The sequence below is a fragment of the Protopterus annectens genome, chromosome 8.part0 (genome assembly GCF_019279795.1).
Source record: "Protopterus annectens isolate FY-2018-M chromosome 8.part0, PAN1.0, whole genome shotgun sequence".
NCBI classification, from domain to species: domain Eukaryota; kingdom Metazoa; phylum Chordata; order Ceratodontiformes; family Protopteridae; genus Protopterus; species Protopterus annectens.
This window is the reverse complement of record NC_056741.1, coordinates 1,425,878,929-1,425,902,212: the sequence shown is the minus strand read 5'-3', so window position 1 is coordinate 1,425,902,212 and position 23,284 is coordinate 1,425,878,929.

The window sequence follows — 23,284 nt, the reverse complement described above, 5'->3', positions numbered from 1 at the left end:
ATATCTATTTATTAATTTATTATTTTATATGAATTCACATCATTAATAAATAATTTACGTAATTGTCATTTACTATTTAGACAAAGCATCTTATTTTAACTATCTTATTTTATATATTGTGACCATGTCTCTTTAAAATTTTCGAAAATGTGAATGCAGTTTTGGCGCCAGTGAGGTTATTTAAATGAAGTGCAAATATGGTTTGTTTGTTCTGATGAAGTCTGTATTGCATACAGATGAAAGCGCTTAACTGGACATTGGTACTGTGTGCTGTTGTGTTTTTACAATAAGTTATTCCCTGTTCGAGCCATGGTTTCTGTGGAGTTCTGTGGAGTGCCTGTACCAGCTTTTTGTATCATAAAGAATAGACTTATACTGGGGGCCTTATTAAATTGTATAAAAGTCAGAGAATAAATAACATTCTTGCCTTTTGTACAAGAAGATCAGAAAGCTGTGGTTTCTATTTCCTCACCAGATATTTTGATTTAATTTTTCCATGCTGAGACTGTATTGCAGCTTGAGGAGAAGGGTGTTGTACTCTTGGGTATACCATCCAATGGCTGAGACAGTAAACCAAGGTCTCATCTGCCCAAGCTAATGGTAGCTTAGGTGGATATAAAAAATGCTATGGCACTTAAAAGTGTATGGAAATTTCTCCATTGTTCTTTCCTAGTTTCCCATACCCATTATGAATGCTATCTAGGTCATCCAATGAAAAAGATTGCTAATCTAGTAGAACTAACCCAGTCAGCAAAGTATAAAATAAAAATAAATAAACAACTAACTTTACCAAGTTTCACTAAGATTTGGACAGCTGTCTTGCAATTGCAGTTAACATGATAATCCAGTGTCAATTGTTGCTCACTCATATACAGAAATACTTACTTACATGGACACCCTTTTCAGGTCCCATTCTTTCTCCCACGTAGTGTTCTTTTAATTATTTATTTAACTTCAATTTATTTTATAATACCTACAATGTGATATGATTTATTCCACCTTGCATTATCATGTACCTGAGTTTCATTATTATCCTTGTTGCATTCTTTACATCAGCTGTATCCTGGGATTCATTAATGCCTACACTAAGTTCACACCATTCTGAGTAAACAGACAAATCAAGCATAACTCATACCTTCTTCATCCTAATTTTAGTTTTCCTACTGATTTTCTTGCAGTATTAAATACTGAGGAGATTCATAGAGGTTACTACAAAGTCTAGACTACATGTACACTTAAATTAAGCCTTCTGAGTGACTAGAAAGGCACATAAATGTGGTAGAGATGTTCTTGAATACAGATTTTGTACACATTTACTCCAAATACAGCTAGAAGGTTGGGATATCAGTAATGTAAATGCAGAGGAGCAATGGTTACTTTTGCATAGGTACTGAATATGTGGGCAGACTGCAAGCAGACATATCCATCATTCTACCTCTACTGACACAGCTTGTTTCTTTTGTCATATGTTTAGTATTAGCTGGGCCAAAATTCTGAATTAGGTGAGTAATGAAAAACTGTTGATAGCCAGTTGATCAACTCAGAACCTCAAAAGTGGTAGTTTGCTAGCATCTGGTAATGTCCATTAGACTCTGAAAAGAGTATTGCATTTCATCACTTTCTTCCTGTTTTCAGCTTGTTCATTATTAGAGTTGAGATGTGTGCCTACACACATGCAATCATACAAATGCACATACGCATAGACACATATGCATGCACATACACACTCACACATACATGAACATTTGTACGCAAACAGCAAAAGTACACTGGTGGAAACAGGTGCTCTACACAATTATTTTAGCATAAACCAAATTTATTAACCAACTATTTGTCTGAAGACTTCATCTGAAACAAACGACCATATAATATTGCAGCAATATTTAAACCAAATTTGTTAAACAGTTAACCAATAAGAAAACACTGATGGTAACCCATAATGCATCAAACAGAATAAATTACAGATTTTCTATACTTTAAAAAACATTTGATATTTACAGCTTCATTTATACCAGGGGGTAGGTGAGCAGCCAACCGACTCTGCCACTCATCTTCCTTCCTTTCAACTTCATTCTTAAAATCAACTCCCCTTAAGTCCATATGTAGCACGTCCAGAACAGAAAAAATAAATTTCTTAAAATTGGAACATTTTACAGAATGCTTGTACAGCGCATTATTCTTATCATATGTCATAATAGCATATACATGTCCCTAATTCTAGTACCCAGTCTTCTGGTAGTCATGCCAATATAACATGCTGTGCATGACATACATAAAGCACACAAACAACCCCAGTAGAGGAACAATCAAATCTACATAGTACTTTTATAGTTCTGTTACAATGTGATAAGTCTATTAAGGGACCTTCAGAAATAAACCTACACATCTGCAGTTCAAACATTTGTAAGTTCCAAAGACCTTATTAGTACAAGGTGTTATAATTTTCATCCCTGAAAATTCCAACAGTTGTTTAATGTTTCCATTTTTCTTTTCTACACACTGGGGTCTATCCCCCACTACCTTTGCCAGGTCCTCATGTCCTAGAAAAATTTTCCAATTGTTTTTCACAATATTTTTAATGGTCATGGAATCCACCGTTATGTCCAAACAAAACCTTAAAGCAAATTGGGAGTTAAAGGATTCATCTCTTGCTTCACTGGTAATCTGTTTATTAGTGAAACCATGTATAATAATGGGTGGAAATTTATTGGTTCTAACACTAAAAATTTAATCTGCTGTATTATTAAGTAAGTCCAAGCTGTAACCTCTTTCCAAGAATAACTTCTTGATAAATTCTAGTTCATTCAAATAAAATCTTGGTCATCACTGACCATCTTGGAGGCTCTAATGTATTGGTCATGTGGAGTGTTCCTTTTAATGTACATAGGATCCCCACTTTTGAAGTGAACATAGCTATTGCTAAAAGTTTCTTTTCTGTGAATTCTCGAAATAAATTTGGCACCATCCCACTCTAAATCTATGTCTAAAAAGTTAACTTGAAGACCAAAGTTTCCACTTGTAAATTCTAGAAAAGTACAACTATTATTCAATTCTAGCATAAAATTATTCAAATCAAAATCAACTTCTAAAACTGTAAAAAATAAATCAACAAAATGGCAGTGCATCAAAATCTTGTCATACATAGAAATGTGTGGTAACAATTCTTTCTCCCACCATCCTAAAACTAACTTAACAAAGGAGGGGGCTACCGTTGCCCCCATTCCTACCCCCTTCTTTTGTTTGTAAAACTTAGTGTTAAAAGTAAAATAATTATTCACTAACACTATATCCATTACAGTTCTATACAGATATACTTGATGTGTTGTAGTGCCCATATTTTTGTAAAAAATGACTTAATAATTCTAACCCTTTGTTTACAGGAATCAACATATAAAGGGAAGAAATATCCACTGTAATCATAATAAAGTAATAAATATTGTCAGAAATTTCTGTCCTCACATGAAATTCTCTAATTTCACATATTTACACTCACACACACATATCCACACTCACTTGCATACAGGCATACATGCACATACATGCATACACTCATGCATATATATATAGGCATATATGCATATGCATACACATATGTGCATACATGCACCTGCACACACATGCACACATATGTGATGCCCGGCTATATCCCACCGGAATGCCACCTATAAATGTGATGGTCCTTATGATCTTGGGTCAGTAACTAAGGAGCTTCATTCCTTACTACTAACTCCAATATGAGACTGTCACCTAAACAGAAGTAATATTTCAAAATTTTCCCCTAAGTGCACAACAGGAACACTCTATTTTCCTGGTACTGGACTATATACCTCTGTCCACTCCAAATGTATTTTCTTATTATACACTTCAGAGCAAAGTGTCCCAGTTTAACACCTCTGATGCACTAACGCTCAAAGTAAATTTAAATCTCACACATCCAAAAACTTCTGGGAAAGCCTGACACATGTTTTCATCTGGGTCTTTTTACCAAAATAATATGGTAACATTGCTACCAATCAGAGTGTCTTCATGTCCTTGTAAAGGGGTGTCCAATTATAAAAATTAAATATCAAAATAAATGATAGCTAAGACCAGAACAGCCAGGCCTTTGGGGGGACCTGGGGAGTATCAAACAGGTATAAGCACTCTCTAATCTGTAAAGAAAAAAAAAACACTGATTTCCAGCCACAAAGTAAAGTAATGAAAAAAAAAAAACATTTGATAATAAGTAAAACAATTACAAGAATGTAGATCAACAACACTCAATAAACATCAAAATTCAATTACCAGAAATGTAAAATCAATCTACAGGATAGGCATCCATCATTTTAGAAAAATTCTATCTTAATAACTAAGCTTTCCTAATCAAACTAAAAATGCTGTCCCTGATCTAATTGACACATAACAGCAAGACAAAAGGCAGACTTACAGTTTTTGATGAGTTCTCTTTTCTAGGTATCCACTGATTGCACAGCACTTGACAAAACTGCCAGCTCAACTGTCATCAGCAGTCTCAACTGTCTTTTTCGATATATAACAGTCATCTGTTTGAAAATGTTCTTATCCTGTCAATCAGCTGTTCAAATAATCACTTGGCAACCTGGAACATTCTAATGGCATCACGGACTATTCAACTGGTTCTCCACAGTACTTTAGAATGTCCCTCTCAAACATGCACAATTATAAATGTATTAAAAGACTGACAGATTTTTTTTAAAACATTCTGTTTAAATAGGGACATACTCAACATTTAAAAAAACGTATTTACATTTCACACTTAGACATGCTGGCATACAATACAAGTTAATCTGAGAATATACACAAATCTCCTGCCAGACATGCTAACACAGATGACAGTATTTTCATTTTCTTCACATTATACATGCACTTGCACACGCATATACATACACACATACATGCACACACATATTTGCACACGTATGTACATGGACATACATGCACACACACACATGTGAATGTGTACGCACACACAAACACACACATAATTATCTATCTATCTAGATAGATATATAGATAGCTATCATCACTTTATAAGGATGGAACTTCCACTGAATTTTCAAATTATAGGCCCACAGCTATCCTCTTTCCATTATCCAAATTTCTTGAGAAATGTGTGTACCCTCAACTTTTAAAATACTTAAGCTCTAATGCATTCTTATACCCACACAGATTGGCTTCCATTCAAATTTCCTCTTTACTATATACTTAGCTAATAATACAAAAATAGAGCAGGTCTCTCATATTAAACTTTTCAGGATCAAAATAAATAAAATAATGAAATTTCACCATCACATAATTCAAGCAATAAACAAAACCCATCCAAAAACTTGGATCACTGTATGCAGCCTAACCTTATCCTACTGACATGACAAGAAAACACATAGGCATGACCTTCCTATTATTATCCATCTTATATGCATTCCCAATAGTTATCAATCTTCAGACTGCCTTACTACTGAGAATGGATAAATGCTGTAACAATGTCACTAAATGTGCAGCTAATCTTTGATCAAAAGCTCGCCATTGTCTATTACCAAAACATCTTAAGTGGTTGGAGCCCCCATATCTAATCTCAACACAACTGCTAGCAATCCACAAACTCATAGATCAACCAGATAAATGCCCTGCTTTACAGTCTATTATACCAGTCTTGCTCCTCAGAGAGCTCAGATGTGGGAACAACTATCTGCTTGCTGTTTCTAAATTTTATAACTCAACAGGTAACTCACTTTTCACAAATTGTGTTTCAAAATTATGGGACTCCATTCTTGTCTTTCAGAAACAAGTCAGCAACTTAAACTCATTTAAAACTTACAAAAAGCAGCATCTGTAGTATATAGTCATACTACTGCTCATCTCCTGGTTAAACCAACTTAACTTAACCCATACTGAAAGATAGAATTCACAAACTACTACTTTCCAATTCAATCAAAAGTTATACTTCATGTGTATTCAAATTTTGGTTTCCACTTCCCACTCTGGCCTTTCCACCTCACTGTCTCTAACCCACATTTTTTCTTCTCCTTTTCCCCTCACAGTATTTTTCACTTATCATTCCTGCTACTTCTACTTTCTATTCTTTTTCGCCTCACTCCCACTTTTCCTTCTATCATTCTACCAACCTGCATCTTAGCTGTTTTTTAATAGCTTATGTATTGTAATCAAAACTTTTATTTTTTCACTTCAGATGTTATACTCCAGATATATTTTTCCTTATAACTTAGTACTGAAATGACAGAGCTATAATTATACCATAAGATGTTATCACAAAATTAGATAATCTTGTAATGTTATTTTAAAATTGAACCATACAGCATTCTATAATCTGGCTTTCTTTTACACTTTCTACAGTTATTCTGTCAGAACTTTGTATTGTTTTATAACTTTCAGCAGTTGTTGTTGTTGTGTCTTTCGGCTTTTCCCGGTTAGGGGTCGCCACAGCGAAACTGTGGTCCACTAATGATTGGCAGTAGATTTTTGCATGCTGAGTTGCTGGCCCTGACACACAACCTTCAAACGAAGGTACGCCCATTCACGCATGTCTCCAAACAGAAGACACTCTAGCTGAGAATCGAACAGGACAACGTCTTACTGTGAGGCTACCGCAGCACCACCACTGCAGTTCTCATAACTTTCGGCAGTATAATCATTAACTTTCAGCGGTATAATCATTAATTGTAAGTTGTAGTTTTGAACTGGAGCTTTTGTTTCCAGGTCTCCACTAAAAAGGGATCTTTTAGGCCCAGATGGGCATAGTAAATTCAAAATGCTGAAATAGAATTCTCAAAACTTTCTGAGCAATATTAGGATATTCCTTTACAGTGTGAATCCTGTATGAGTTTAAATCCAGTTTGTGATATTTCAACTACTGTATTCTATCATTTGCAGTCTCATTTACCTATACTGCCTTCCCAGTAGTAAATGCACAGTCATCAGATTGAAGTTCTACAAATGGACTTCTATTCCAGTTATACTGATCAAATGGCACTAGTGAAAAATAAGACTGAGACTAATTAATAAAATATTTTCCTCACAATTTATCTGAACTGTTATGGAATGCATTTTACATACCTAACTGAGCTGAGAAAATTGATATCACCAAATACCATGTTAGTGGAAAAACCTTTTGGCAAAAGCCCTTGATAGATTCTGTCAGAACCCTACAGTTTCATGAAACTGAAACACAAGTTTACGTATTTCATGTGTATTTCTACTGCATATTTTCTTGATTCGTATATTACTTTTGAACTCTACCAATTTTACTCTAGCTTCTTGTCATATTGCACTGTTATTTATTAGGAATGTAGGCTGCAGAGCACACATTTTGGTTATGCCATTATGGCTACACTGTGCTATTCCAGTTTATTCCCTGGACTAGTTCTTACATTCCATTCTTCCTATGACTGTGTCATAGTTGCTCAGTGTTTTGAACAATTTTCTAGTTTACTGACAATGACAAGAAAAGCAATCAAAGGCCAAGCAGAGATCATAAGATACGTTCATCAGATTAATGTGGAAGTATGTTAAGCACTCCATTTTATTTTTTTTATTTAATGTACCAACAAGATTATTTTTCTGAAAACAATAATAAATGTAATGGTTACTAACAGTTTATTTTATTTATTTATTTATTCTTTGTTGACCAGGTTAGTCCCACTAAGGGGAACTCAAGGTGGTATTTCCATAACTAAGGGAACTGTGGCCAGGGCAATCAGGGAACTTCCTCTACTCTTTTTTATAGGTGCCATGGGATCATTTACATCCAGTTGAGCTATGGCAAACTCGAAGAAATGGACCACAGTTTAGCATCTCATCCTAAGGACAACACTCTCAGTTGTCCAGCACCCCCTTATACTGCATGTCAGTAGCAGCACTCCAGGTTTGTGGACTGCTGACACTGCACATCAGTGTCAACAATCCAAACACCTGGAGTGGGAATAGAACATCAGCCTTCTGGTCTTCTGTGAAAACAAAAGTGTGCTGCCTGTTGCACCGCCTTACTCAGGACTTTAACTCCACTATACAGTACTATCTGAAGCTTAAGTGGTTAATATCAGAACCTTTGAGAAGGTGTAAAAATGAAACAGTGACATTGCCACACAGCCATACCATTGTAAGACATCAATAGAATGCACATCATTAGAAAAAGAAGTTACCAGGTATTTGATGATGCTTCCCACATAGCTGTTTAATGGGTTCCCCTAAAATGATGCTCTTTCAAAATAAGCCAGGTCCTTTAGAAGGCAGTGGGGGTGGAGTGGGGTCAAAAAGAATGTATACAACTTGCTTAGTTATACATCTATGCTAAAAATATTAAAAATGAATATTCTAACTGTAAATAGTGATAGTTATACCATTTGCATGAGAAGAGGATAGGGTCTTTAAGTTTTAAGAAGATAAGAGGAAGTAGGATATGGCTTGTCTGGACATACAGGAGTGAGAGAGATATGTAGTGTATTGAATAGAGATAGCCTCACAGTTAGACGTTGTCCATTCGATTCTCAGAGCGTCTTCTGTGTGGTGACATGCGTGAATGGGCATTCCTTCGCTGAAGGTTGTGCGTTAGGCCCGGAAAGCCAGTACGTAAAAATCTACTGCCAGTCATTAGCAGACCGAAGTTCCGCTGTGGTGACCCCTAACCGGGAAAAGCCGAAGGACACAAACATTAGCAGGATTTAGAATTTGCTACTCCACCCTCAAAAAAGGTATACAGCTGCTTTCTAAAAATATTTCCTTTCTAAATATACTAGCAATGGTTAAAGTGCATCTGTATATTTAGTAACCAAAAGAGCACCCCAAGCTGTTTGTTATGAAAAAAAACATATGCTCAGAGATGTATAGAAAGGATAAGATGCACATCTAAATGCAGCTGAAGGAGGTCACGTGACTGAAATATGCCTTTTTTTGTAACTTTAGTTACATCACATTCTTTAAAAAGCATCTTAAGTAGCAGTAATAGCAAACAAAAAACAGCAGCATCATATGAAGCAGTGAATGTTGATAAACAAGTACTAACAGGAGAAAATAAGACCAAGAAAAGAAAGAAGGAAACAAAAGAAGAAAGATGGGAGGAAAGAGACTGTCTTGCCTGTTGGAACAGAAACAGAGATCATATGAAATCTGGCCAAAAATGCTTTTTCCCTAGTATAGATTTACAACCTAGGTAGTGAAGTGTCACCTTAGCATGAGGAGGATAATGCTTGTCTGGCTGCCAGTTCACCTCTCCTAGGAGTAGGGTAAAGGGGGTGCTCTGCAATATGCCATAATAGTGGGGTGTCCATCTACAATACAGAGTCAGGTTCAACTGGGCATTTGACTTAGTACTAGTATGTGGTGGCACTCATTCCTGGACATCCTGATATTAACTATACCAGGTACTGAGGAAAAGATGATGCAAAAAAGTATCATCACTTGATGTAATGACCTTATCCATGGCCCACTGCAAAGGTTTGAACCCCTAGAAGAAATGAAGGGAATTATGGACAGTGAGTAAGTCCAATGAGGTTCAAATGTCAGTGGGTGGAGGAGTTTTGAAAATATAAAAAAAAAATAAATTACTTTCATCCAGAAAGAAAGAGTGAAATAAATGAAGATTAGCCATCATGGGTAGCTTGGATAGCAGGACGTATGTATTTATTTATTGAGGGGGTATTACAGTAAAAAAAATCAATGTTCAAAAAATGATAAATAAGAAATTCTTATAGCTAAAAGATTAAGACTTGAAACAAATCCTTCAAAGGAAATAGATTGTTATACAGTCAAAACAGCATAAAGGAATATATAGATTAAGAGCACCAGTACTATATAAAGGTGGAAATCACTGTTTAAAGTACAAGTGTAAAGATTATTTCATAAAACAGAAGACACCAGCTTTCAAATTACATCTGTAAAGATGGCTGCTTTCTAAAGTTAACTAGCAATAATATCCAATAAACTTATGTAGTCACCTACTCTCTCAAGTAATGATTAATGCAGTTATGTGAAAGAAGTAAAGCGACTAACAAAAAAACTGCTGCAATAACGTATTAAACATAATTGACACTATGTTCCAGCATTGATCATAATTACTAGGTTAGCAACATGGCAAAACAAATGACATCTTTGCTGCATTTACAAGTTATAGCCACTGGCGAAAAAGCAAATTTTTATTTTTAATGTACCAACAGAACAGATGCCTGCCCATCTAAGAATTTATATACAACACAGTGAATATGTATGTTACCTGCTGTATGTATGGTCAATAATGAATTATCTTAGCAATAACACTGACATAATACATGTAAGATTTTCAAGTACTTTAAGTAATTCAGCTTAAATATTGTCTGTTTATAATTTACATATGCTATTAGAGAGGAGGCGAAATGTTTGACTATCTGAGCATCGTTTAACTGTTGTGAGTGTGAGCTTTGTCAGTTCTCAGAATGCATGTAAGTCAGCATCAGCAATCCTGTGTGACTAATGAGTGAGAAAACCATTGTCTTTGTTTATGATTGAGTCACACTTGCAAAAAAAAAAAAAAAAAATCAGGCTTGCAAAGAATTGAACTTAACTTGTTTTGTCCAATTTGCTTAGGTTTGCATGTTTTTTCTTAAGTATGCAGGCATGATTGTGATATATAAAACATATTCCAGAGGATGACTTGACTTCAGGAGGCTGACAGCACACCACCCCATCCCCCAAACCTCATGCATTGATGCTTTTGTTCCCCTTACTGTAAAACAGAACTATGCAACCTGCAAAAGTTACTGGGCAATAGAAAAACTGTATTGTTGAACTTTGCCCTCTTAGTTCTAGGGTTTTACTCTACTCACTGGACAGTTTGTCTTAGGGAACACGTGACAACTATTTTATAACCTAGGCAAATGCTGGTGGCTTTTTGAGAGTGTGGAGAACATAGCAAAAATAATAATAATAAAATAATATACATATCCTTATTCATCAGACCATGAAAGCAATGAACCCTTTCAAGGTAACAAAGTTCGGTATTCCATACAGTTACAATACAATACAATGAGAATCTAATATGAATAACAGCAGTTCGCTGAAGGTTTTGCTGCATGACCTTGTATGATGATCGAGGTTCTGCAGTATATATTTTTTGTGCACAGACAGTACTATTCTCCACAGAATAGAAGTGATTCTTCAGTGAACAGATATACATTACCACATCACAAGGTTCTTTGATCAGACCAAAGAAAATGTCTGCTTTTCAAAAAATATTTTGAGGGGGCAGTCATGAAACAAAAACACTGTTCATACAGGTAACTGTCTCTACCTGATCCCCAACATGGCTGGTGATATTATTTATAGGGCTATTAATAAGTTTCAACATAATGGACCCACTAACCGGACTGTACTATCACATTATACTCTCACCCCCATCCCAGCAATATATTTATAATTACCATGTCCCACAAAGCCTGCACCATCTCCTACTTATCTCTGTCACTGTCACTCATTCATGTTCTGCTTACATTAATTCTTCTTCCTGTTTCCCAGAATATTTATGTCACTTCATACTCACTGTTGCTTAGATAACAATGTTCTTTGACACAAATTAAATTCTTAGAATTATAAAAAAATACCTGTAGAAGTACATAAAAATGCAGGGTTTTGATGAAAGAGTAATAAGGCTAACAAAAAATTAGAAAAGCTATTGTTTATTAAAATCAGGAATCACCGACAGTAAGTGGTTTATTTCTTCCTCATCTTGGGAACATCATCTTACTGAAAAGAGCAACAGGAATTACTTACATAGGCAAGCTGCAACTCATAAGCAAATGTAAAATTCAATCAAAAATATTAAAACTCAAAATAGTTTTAAATGGAACTTTTAAAAAAGCATAAAATATCAAACCTGCCATAAATAGATAAAAGGGTCTACTTCATATGGTCGAAGTTTCATAACATTTAACATCTTATCAGCGAAGACCAGATGATTGAAGTTGTAAAACACTGAATATTAAAAAAAATTAAAAAGAGAAAACATCTTCTTTCACATATTTACAGGGGGACAAGCCCTCCTGTACCCCCAGACCCCCTGCTACTTAAATATACCAACTTTGAGATTGGACTAGAATGAAGAGAACGGTCATTTTCCCATTCCACACTGTACGTCAATCTCCATTCAGAAAGGTCAATGTTTTACAACTTTGATCATCTGGTCTTTGATGATCAGATGTTTGATGTTGTGAAACTTTGATGACTTGAAGTAGACCCCCTTTCACTTTACATCAATTATTATTTACATATGGTATAATTAAGGCCCACCTGATCCATCAGAGTCTACTTGTCATTATAGTAGATGTTCAAATGATCACTGCTGCAGTAGCCTTACATGGGTTATTTCCTGCTAAAGATACAACAGCCTGCCAGCTTTCAAAGCTTCAGGGCACCTTCAACATACCCAAACTGGCAGGCAGCACAAGCTGAGCTGACTAAAAGGCAAGTTTGGGTACAAAGCCCTTCAGAGCTTTCTTGCCAGCATACAGAGGGAGGCTGAGTACTGAATAGACAATGCTAGGAATAACAAAAAATAAATGTCCACGCACTTGCATAAAAGCACACTAAAAATCAGATGGAAGGAGGGAGCATCTACTGCAGCAATGATCATTCAGTCATCTACTCTTATGGTAAGTTCAGCTTGCACAACTGCATTATGTTCTTCATGTTGATCACCATAGCTAACTATATTTTGGAGTGGGAAAGAGAAGGGTTCAGAACCCGAGGAGAATAGTCCTAGCAAAACATGCTCTAGATCTTGAGAAAGAATCAAACTTGTAGTGTTTTGTAAAAGTATGAAAGGACGAAATAGCAACTTATAAAATACTTCTAGAATCCAACCCTTTCCAAAAAGCCATAGATGAAGCCAAGGGCCTGGCAAACTAGGCCTTGACCTTGCTTACTATAGATTTGTCGGGTTCCTATCAGATGACCGAAGAAGCATTTTGCTGAATGCGTCTTGGTCGAACTTGAAATGTCAAAAAGGCAAAATGACGAAGTGGCATATAAGCAAATTCTTTCTCTGGGAAAGAAGTCGCTTGGCCACTTCCGTCACTTTGCCATTTTCGGCATTGTAATGCGATCTTGGAGTTGGTATATTTAAGTAGGGGAGGTATGGGGGGCACAACCCCCCCCCAGGTTGGAGGGTGTAGGGGGCATAGCCCCCCACTTTATGCAATGTTTTAATGTCTTTTTTTTAATTTTTTTTTTTTTTTGGGAACAATGATTTTTTTTCCCTGGGAAAAATTGCTTTTCTTGTTGTTCGATGTCTTGTAAATTCGAACTTTTGAGTTCACTATAACAATGTTCGATCATTTGATCATTCATTGCTATAATATAGACCCAATTTGTCAAGTAGGGTTTAACAAAAGGTAATAGTCTTAGACAACCATTTGGAAATAGTCCATTTTGGTGCAGGTTGTCCCTTCTTGCCTTCACTAGAAATGAACAATTAATCCAAAGATCTGAAAGATTTACTTCTGTCAAGATAGTGCCCGAGTTGTCTTTGGACTTCCAAGATATGGAGTAACCTTTCTACCTAATTTTTAGAATCAGGAAAGAAAACAGGGAGTTTAATAGTATGGCTTAAATTAAACTCAGATACCACTTTAGGCATAAAAAAGGATAAGTTCTCAAATAAATCTTGTCTCTATGGAAAATGAGGTTCAATAGACTCACATTAAGAGCTTGCAATTCAGATACCCTTCTTGCAGAGGTCAGAGAAATCAGTAAAACTGTTTTTCATGTTAACAACCTCAAGTCAGCCAGATTAGCTCATTCAGATGGAGGAAGTGTTAGCTTCTCTAACACAAAATTAAGATCCAAAGGAGGGTCTCCCGGTTTACTTGGAGGCCTCTTATACAAAACCTCTTTCAAGAATATTTTGGCATGAGACTGTCTTGAACATGGAAGATCCATGGGCTGGAATGCTGAAATGGCCAACAAATAAACCTGAATAAAGGAATAAGAAAGTTCTTAGGATAGTAACTCACACAGATAGTTTTAAGCTAGAAAACAAATAGCCTGCCTGAATGGGTGCTGGTTATGTTGTTGGCACCAATTAGAAAACCTTTTCCATTTGCTGATATATGATTTTCTAGTAGCAGGCTTTCTTGCATCCAATAGTACCTGCTACACATCCTCAGAAAACAGATGCCACAAAAAGGAATTAAGACCCTATTATCCAGGCAGTCAACTGAATATGATTGATGTCAAGGTGTATCAAACATCCCTGTTATTGTGTGAGTAGATCTATTCTGTGAGGAAGCTTTTGGTGAATGTCTCTGGCCATTTCCAAAGAAGGGAGAACCATGGTTGCCTGAACCACAGGGAAGTTACCACAATGATCATGGAGGATTCCTTCTGAATTTTCACAAGTTCCATATATATTACTGGAAAGGGTAAAAGGGCATACAGGAACATTCCTGTCCAAATAAAATAAAAATTATCTGTTTTCCAGGCCTTTTTGCTTGAATTCCTGAAACTGAATTTTGCCAGTTGATTGTTCAACGAGGAGGCATAGAAGTCTACTTGAAGAATCCCACACAGATGGATCAAATCTTGGAAGACCTCCCTCCTGATCTATCTTCCATTTGTGAGGGTCTGCCCTGGTCCTGTTCAGATTGACTGCCCAACATTTTGCTATGACAGAATGTAGCATGCCTGCAGAGTGAGTTGTGGTGTGAAGCTATGTCCCAAGCTAACATGGCTAGGCTGCACAGGGGATATGGTTTGGTTTCGCCTCATTTTTAGATCTATCACATGACTGAGGGTTTGTCTCTAACCACTTGACAAAGTCCCAGTGACCAAAGATGCTTCAGAGAGTTGAGTGCCTTAATCAGAGTAAGCATCTTATTCATCTTTATGTGCTTGTGTCTGTCCTTGGTGCCCCACACCCTTGCATTTTAATTCCTCCTGAAACTGCTCCCCAAGCAAAGGTTGAATCATATATTTTGACTGCTTTGGATCAGGGATAGAAAAGGGGAGATCTGGATTTAAGGATATCTGTTGTTTCCACCAAACAGTTTCTTTTCTGACAAACCATGATACCTGGATCTGAAAAGAAAAAAAGGTGTTGATGCTGGGACCAAAGAGATTTCAGATACCATGGTATCTTTCTCATACAGAGTCTTTCCAGGGGTATCATAAGAATCATAAATGCCATGAGATCCAAAATTATGAGGTATTCCCTCACAGTAACCAAAGACTGAAACACATCTAGATAGATAAAGATCTATTTTTTTCTTGTGGAAGAAAAGATCTTTCAATGGGGGTGTCAAGTTAACATCCCAGTAACAAAATCCTGTATGAGGGAGTCAAGAAAGACGTTTGAATGTTCTCTTTCAATCATAGCTTGTGCAAGGGATCTCTCACCCACAGGGAGATTTCTGACATTTTGAAAAAGTCTCTGCAAAGATAAGCAAGTCATCTAAATATAAAAAATGTGGCTACCCTGTAGTTTTCAATGAGTTATAACTGAAACTAGACACCTTGTGAGCACTTTTGGTGCAGTGGATAGTAATGATGTGTTTCTGATGCACATAACCTTAAGAAACATCTGAAGTCTGGATAAATAGGCATGTGATAAGCATCTTTTATGTCTAGTTTTACAAGACAATTTGAAAGAGAAAGAATAGGTAACATGTTGTGAAGTGACATAAATTTGAATTTGGGCACTATCACAAACAGCTTTTTAAAAGAAACCTCCTTGAAAAAAAAAAAAACATTTCCCCACTTGGATAGGAGAAATTCATCCCAATGTCATCTGTTAGCCTGATGAATGATTTTCATAACCCATATGTCTAAAACAATCTGTTGCCAAAGAGAAAAATGGAAAACAGGCAACAGGGTTGAAGGTGGTCACAGCATCTCTTGAATTCAGACTTGCTGGCCTATACTTGGTTTTGGGAGGTTTGAGACTTTGTTTTGGAATCCACATGCCACTTCTTCTTAAATGTCAGCTTACTTGAATTCTATTGAGACTGTTTATTTTGTTTTTTTTTTTTGTCAAAGTTGGATGAGGAAAAAGAAAATCTCTTGGACAATTTGAAAAAAGTGGGCTGAAAAAATTTAAGAGATTCCCTGGATCAGCTTTCCCCTTTCATTATAGTTTTTGATCACCTCTGCAACAGAGAGCAAACACTAAATCTCTATCTAAGACAGAATTTAAAATCTCATTTTTAAATCATCTTGGAGGTTCTGAGAATGGAACCATGCAAATTTCTTTAAAACAGTTCCAGTGGCCATAGTCAAGGAAGAAGTATATACAGAGGCATACACACACTGTAAACAATAAGTAGTGATCTGTAGAGTAGAAGAAACAAAGTTATTCAAAGCATTTTGTTTCCTTAAAAAAACTATAAGAAACAATATATTATATCATAAGAAACTATAGATAAATCATTCCTTATATTTCAGGATGTGTCAGAACATAGTTTAGTGGGTGCACCTGTTATTGTCAAACTTTCACATACCAGAAAGTCACATCCATGAGATGACTTCGTCAAAAACTTTATTTTAATGAAAACACAGATCACCGGAGTTTTACTCCAAGAAAGTAACTACTTGGCCATCATGGTGAACTTTGCCCTTTTCCCCACTGTAATGCGATCTTGGAGTCGGTGTATTTAGTTGGGGGTAGGGAGGTGGAGCCCCCACTTGGATGGGTTTGATTTGCTTCTGTTCGGTTTTTCTTTTTTTTTTTTTTTTTTATGGTGGCCAAGTGGTTAGGTTCCCAGAGTAAATCTTCAGTTATTCACATTTTTGTTAAAATAAAGATTTTGATGAAGTCATCTTGTGGATGTGATTTTTGGCTAAGTGATATTTCAATAATGCAAAGTAGACACAGTTTAACATGCAAGCCTGACAATTTAAAAGTTTGAAAATCAAAGTTGCAGAAGTATACACTTTTTCCAATACCTGTCAGTAATGTCCCCATCCTTATTAGAAAGAGTAGGATTGGAATTAACAAAGTGCTTAGCAGAATTTGAGTCAACTAAGGCTGTAGTTGCTGGGTCAGATTTGGGAATAATGTATAAACATTTAAAAGACTGAGGGACTTTATACATCCTATCTGTTTTTTTTAGGGACAGATAGCTGACTATCAGAAAAATTGCAGGCAGTAGGACACATATCCTTTAAAGCCAGGGGGAATGGGTGTAGCATCTGGAAAATCATTCTGTAGCAACTCATAACATTTTCTGAGGGACTAAGAAACCTTACTGTTCTCCCACTGAAAACACTGCAACATTCTAGCAGTAGTCTCAGAGAAAGAGAAACAGAAACTCCCACAGGGATAATCAGCAGCTGAGCTCTCCTCCAAGTCTGAATCATAAATCTGAGGACAAAAACTTGAATACATTCTTGCATCTTGTCATTCAGATTCAGAATCTTGAATTTCTTCAGGAAAAGAGGCTTCCCTCTTTTACCAGAACCTACTCTACACGAAGGAGCAATAGCTTGAATTAAACCCTCAGCCAGTCTCACTAAGCTACTCCTATCCAAAAAATATAGTTTTTTTTTGACAGGAAGAATGGGGCCAACCATGTTAGTAACAACAGCTGCTGCTTCCCCAGGGATGGGCACAGCATTCTGGCATGACAGGAAATGTTTTCCTTTTCCATCTCCCAGAAGCAACAAGACTGGCTTTCCCTTGCCCACTGAGAGGACTCCACAGTTGTAGAGGACATGGTTAACCCTGGCCCATTGTTGCTGTAGGTGGTACACCAGAGGTATTTAAAGTGAAAGATGAGTGGTCTGAGTGCAACAACTTGTCATAGTAGAATCACCCACCTGCAGCTGAGGCAAATAGCCTGCTGTGTTGTCAAAGTCTGGCTGTTTAACTTTCTTTTTGTGGCTGAAAGATGTGCTGACCATGGGATTGACAATCTCTTCCAAGGTTAATCTGAAAATGACACCTTTTCCTGGGGAGGACAAGCAGAACATGATGGCATAACTATTAGTCCAAAGAAAAAAAAAAAAGAAAAACAATAAAAAGCACCTTCAAACACTATGGCAGCCCACAATGGAAAATTAAACAAAATTTACTCCACAGAAAATATGTTATCAGTTAGTTTACACTACTTTCAAACTGACAGAATAAAGAGTATTCTGTTTAAAACTACATTAAATTCTTGAGACAGTCTGTTAAAACACAGCACTCCCAAAGAGGAAAGTAATAAAATGTCAGTAAATATAAGAAAATTGAAGTTTTTTTCCGCAAATGGAACTTATCTGCCAGGCGAAGGACGGCACAAACTGACTGTCTATCCTTAAATGTCTCAGAATAGCATACACTTTGGCAGCAGTAAAGCTCTGAAGGGCTTTGTGGCTAAATTGTTGTGTAGTCAGCTCATCTTGAGCTGCCTGACAATTTGGGCATGTGGAGGGTGCTTTGAAACTTTGGAAACTGGTTGGCTGTTACGGCCTTCTCTGGATATAACCCATATAGCTAAGTCTACCACAGAAGTGATCAAGGTGTAAAACATCATTGTTTACAATCTTTTCTTAAACCAGTACCCAGCTCATCCTTTTTCTTCTGAATGACCCACCTTATCAGTGCCTGGATCCATTATGTTGTAACATGTATTCATGGAAACAGAACTATAGTAGGCTGGAAAATAATTATTTGTTCTCCATTTGTATGTATACTTAACACAGGCAAAAAACTATACCATATTGATAGCAATTGTAAAACACAAATACTATGCATTAAATGAAAAAAATCAGGCAAAACGTCATCATATTAGCATGCAATAAAGTAATCACCTACAAAATATTTCTTACAAATAAGTCATAATATGATTAATATACTAGAAAGAGTAAACATAAACTCCCCCTGCTTTAACACAATACAAAGTAAACACAGCTCAATACACCTTTCCAAATTAACAACTCCTTAGATTACTGTAGTATATTACCAATAAGAGTCACTCATTTACTTACTCACACATACATAAGGCATTAAATATCTTCAGTGCAAGTAACACGTTACATAAATAAGTTTTGTTGACATTTCTCAATAGGATGGTCAGGCAAGCATTGTTTCACATTAATGAAGTCCCAAAATAAATGCATGATTAAGTGTCAGGATCATATTTTAATCTTTGAAAGTGATGCCTAGCAAAACTAGAGCTCAGAGGCTCCTATCAAAATTAGCCAAGCCATGGAAACCACTATAGAACTAATAAAATCAGTACAAATTTGATAGGGTTAAAGAAGTCACCACACCACCATAATTAGTGGCTTCATGCCCCTGAAAGCATTAATAAAACAAAGATCCCTGTGTATGTGATAGATGTGAGGGGACTTAACAAGGTTAATTAAGCTGACACCCAACAGAATTAATAGATTTATCTTGACTTGCTGAAGTTGTTGTTCTTCATTTGTTTAACTGATTATGCAATATTTTCTCAAGATATTTGTACACCAGTTTTATGGTCAACACCTATTGAAGGGGTTTATTAAAGCTTGAATTGATGACATTGATTATACTTAAATGTCCAATGGCAATGGAAGCATATTAACATCTGCTTCTCTTTCATGGCCTATGGCTATAAATTGGTGTTTTTATTCAATCTTTCACTGACTCACAATTGCTCCTCTGTCGCCTAGGCCACATTAACAACTGGTACAAGTACAAAGGTTGCAAATTAAATGAGAAACGATGCAGTTTAATTAATTTTGGTAAACAAAACATTTCCCCATGCCATAGGAGATGCACAAAAGCATTGTTTAGGTTTACCTTGAAGGTGGCAAGATTGCTGCTCTGTTTGACATGTTATGGATATATAAAAACATTCCTCAGCTTGGGAACAGATATGAATTTATCATGCCAATATGTGTTGATTATCAGTTGATGAAGGTTTAGTTCCTTTATCCTGGTATATGAGGATCCATTTGTTCTGTTAAAGAATGGAAAGTTAAACAGGACTGGATCTTTCATGGCTGAAAAGGCTAGGCACAGATACTCATGAGGGAGCCTATATGAAATTAACCATAGCAAGAGGGTTGCCAATCTCTCCTAAGATTTTTGAGGCCACTGATGTTTTTGATTAAGAACTTCTGAGGTTTCTCAGTTTGAGTGATACATTTAGATACAAACATTCCAAAACAAGCATTATATTGAATAATTGGTTTTCTGAGATATGAGTACTGAGGAAGTAAGACATTTTTGGATCTAGAGTAGATCTCTTTGAAAATTAGATGAAGTAGATAAGATTTCCTAACTAATGTGAAGCCATGATGGTCAAAAGTTAAGTAATTATTATCAAGAGTACTCATATCTCTTATGACAATGTCTGATTGGAGTGGTGTGTCTCATATTGTATAGGAAAATGTGTTATTTACCAGAATTAATTATAGTACATTTTTTTCAGTTTTAATTTGAGACTTTTGTCCTTGTATCTGTTAACATGGTCTAACCCATAGTGGAATAATTTTGAGTCAGTGAAATATTGAATAACTACTCCCAAGTTACAATCATCTGCTGTTGTTGTGGCATTCTTGTGCAATGGCATTGCATTGGTTGTTTTCCATGATACAGGAATGTAACCAGTGAAGTGGCTTAGATTAAGGAAGTAAGTGCAAGCTTGGATAGGCCATATTTCTTATAGACAGTTAGGCAACCTGGTAGGCTATCTTGCCCCATCAATGAGGTTTTCTTAGCTTTCCCTCCACCTCATAATTTTTTGCCATTCCAGCTAGATAATACCCCATCCATCACTGTATGTACCTGCTTCTCCTTCCCTCCCTACTTCCAGAGTTCTTTCAATGAGCTGGGCCTGGCATGGAGCTTAATAGTACTCCATGGGTTATGCTTGCAACTGCTTCTGCTGCTGAGGAGTTTACATTCATAACCTAATCTTGTTTCCCCTTCCATCCACTGCATTCATTGACCTACATACAAGGGATATTCCAAATACTGAACCACATGTATCCACTCAGGGAGCATCATTGAATAACCTCTACCCCAGGATGGGCACTCCCATCCTACCTTGCCAGCACTCACAACACCCAAGCCACTACAAGACCCAATTTACCTAGGCCATAGTTAAGACTTTATCCGTAAATGCCACTGTGCTGACAAACGGCTTTCTTAGCTTTTGACAGGACTGACAGGATTGCTCCATAGTTAGTAGAAAGTTGAATGAGACCTCTTACAGGCATTAAGTAATTTGTTTCTTGATTTATTTATTTATTTTTATTGACATTTGTTGACCGGGTTAGTCCAGCTAGGCTTTTGGCCCATTTTCAGTGGAGCCCCAAGGAGAAAAGTTCCAAGAATTACAGTAACAAAAAGAAAAAAGTCATTGAATTATACAATGTCAATAAAAACATATTACAGATAAAGAGATTTAAAGCAGTTGAGTTATACAGTATTTATAGTATTCAATATAGATTATATTAAAGCAATTAAGTTATACAGTAATTATAAAATTCAACACATAAGTCTGAGCACATAAATTATATTATTTGGACAGCCATGAGATACCAAGAGAATTTATTAATTTATTCACACAGATTCTCCACCACTGATGGTTGTTTTTAACTTTCTCATTATATTTGATACTGATAGTTCTATTTAACTATTTAGCTGAGAGTTGAAGTCAGAGTCATAGGTAGCAGCTTTAGGAATGTGATCAATCAGAAGAGGATTACTTTGCAATTTATTTACTAGATCATCATGTAATTGAAGAAGTTTTGCTTTGGTGAAGACCCTAAACACAAAGACATGTTGAGGGGATGCACCACCACTTTTAGAGGAAAAGATCATGGACTTAAATTTGACAAGAAAATATAATGTGTGTGGAGATGCAGAAGTGGCCATATTTGTGAAGATAAGATCAATGGTATTGGGAGGTAGCAGGTTGGTTACCCAATTGTAAAAGTGAGATAGTATTTATATTATCAATGAGATGTTGGGCATACTGACCTCTGACAGTGTAGATCAGCCGGTTTATTGATGAATAGTTGTAGTTCCCCAGGAGACAGGTGTTAGGTTTAATGGGGATTTCTGAAGATTCCCAGTAATTTGAGCAGGAAAATGATTTTGAGGGCACAAATTCTCCTCATGTGACCGATTCTGGTTCTGAAGAGATTGTTTCTTCAGATAGTCCTTAGAGAATTTTCTTTTTCTGAAACCATGTCCAGAATGAACCAGTCTTTTTCAGTAGGAGCATGATATTCAATTGTCCTTAAAAAAGTTATAATTTATTACAAGTAGAATTTCCTGAGCCTTCTCCTATTCTTTCTAATCCTCTGAAACTGGAGGATGTTTTTATTACAGCTCATAAACGGTCCAACAGCCACTCTGCTTCCTCTAAGAAAGTAGATTGTGCAAAGTTCATCTATTGTACAAACCTTTATTTTCTAATCCCACATCTGATCCTGCAGTGTTTATTCAGTAAATCCTGCTGCTGCTACTAAACATCTGTTAAATGCTAATCTCTCCCCATTTGATAATAATGAGAAAGCCTTTGCTAGATTTGGGGAAAAAGTATAAACTTCCGCTGCATGTATTTCTGAAATTCTTAATTATAAAGCTCACATGTTAACGTTTATGCTTGCATCACTGAGAATGTGAGGAACATTATAGCTAATGTTTCCTCTTTCCAGGAAAAAATCTTCTATGAGTACTCCTTCTGTGTCTTGAGTGACTAAATACTGTTTAAAGTTTGCTTATGATTCAACTTGAGCCCATTCCAGAGTAGCTATATTAGAACGGTTATGAAATAGGTTCATTGGTTATGTACATAAAATCTATCTGAGAATGCTGACACTGAAATTTTGAATTCACTTTTGGATAGAAAGGTTATTTTTGGACCACATTAAGCTGAGGTCCTGAAAATGTGTGATGAGAAAGGGAAACTGATTCAGGAAATTATTCAGATTTTTCAGCCTTTCTTCTCCAAGTTTGTTAGAGGTTTTACACCTACCTCTGCACCCTTTTATAAAAAGTAAAATAAGCAGACACATCAAGCTTTTAGTAAGTGGGTATTCAAAAACAATGACAAGTGAGATCCAAAGAGAAAGGAAAAACCTGTCAAAAACAAGGACAGTTCATCACATCTCACTATCAGCAGAATGCACCCCCCCCCACGCACACACACAATGTGGCAAGTCTTTAAATCTTCCCCTAATCTGGCTCATTTTCTCTCTTTAGCAACAGATAATCTCAGACAAATGGTTCTGAGAGTGATTGTTCAAGGATACAAATGTCATTGGGAATCCCACTTCTTTTCAAGGGATTCTTTCTCAAGAGTCA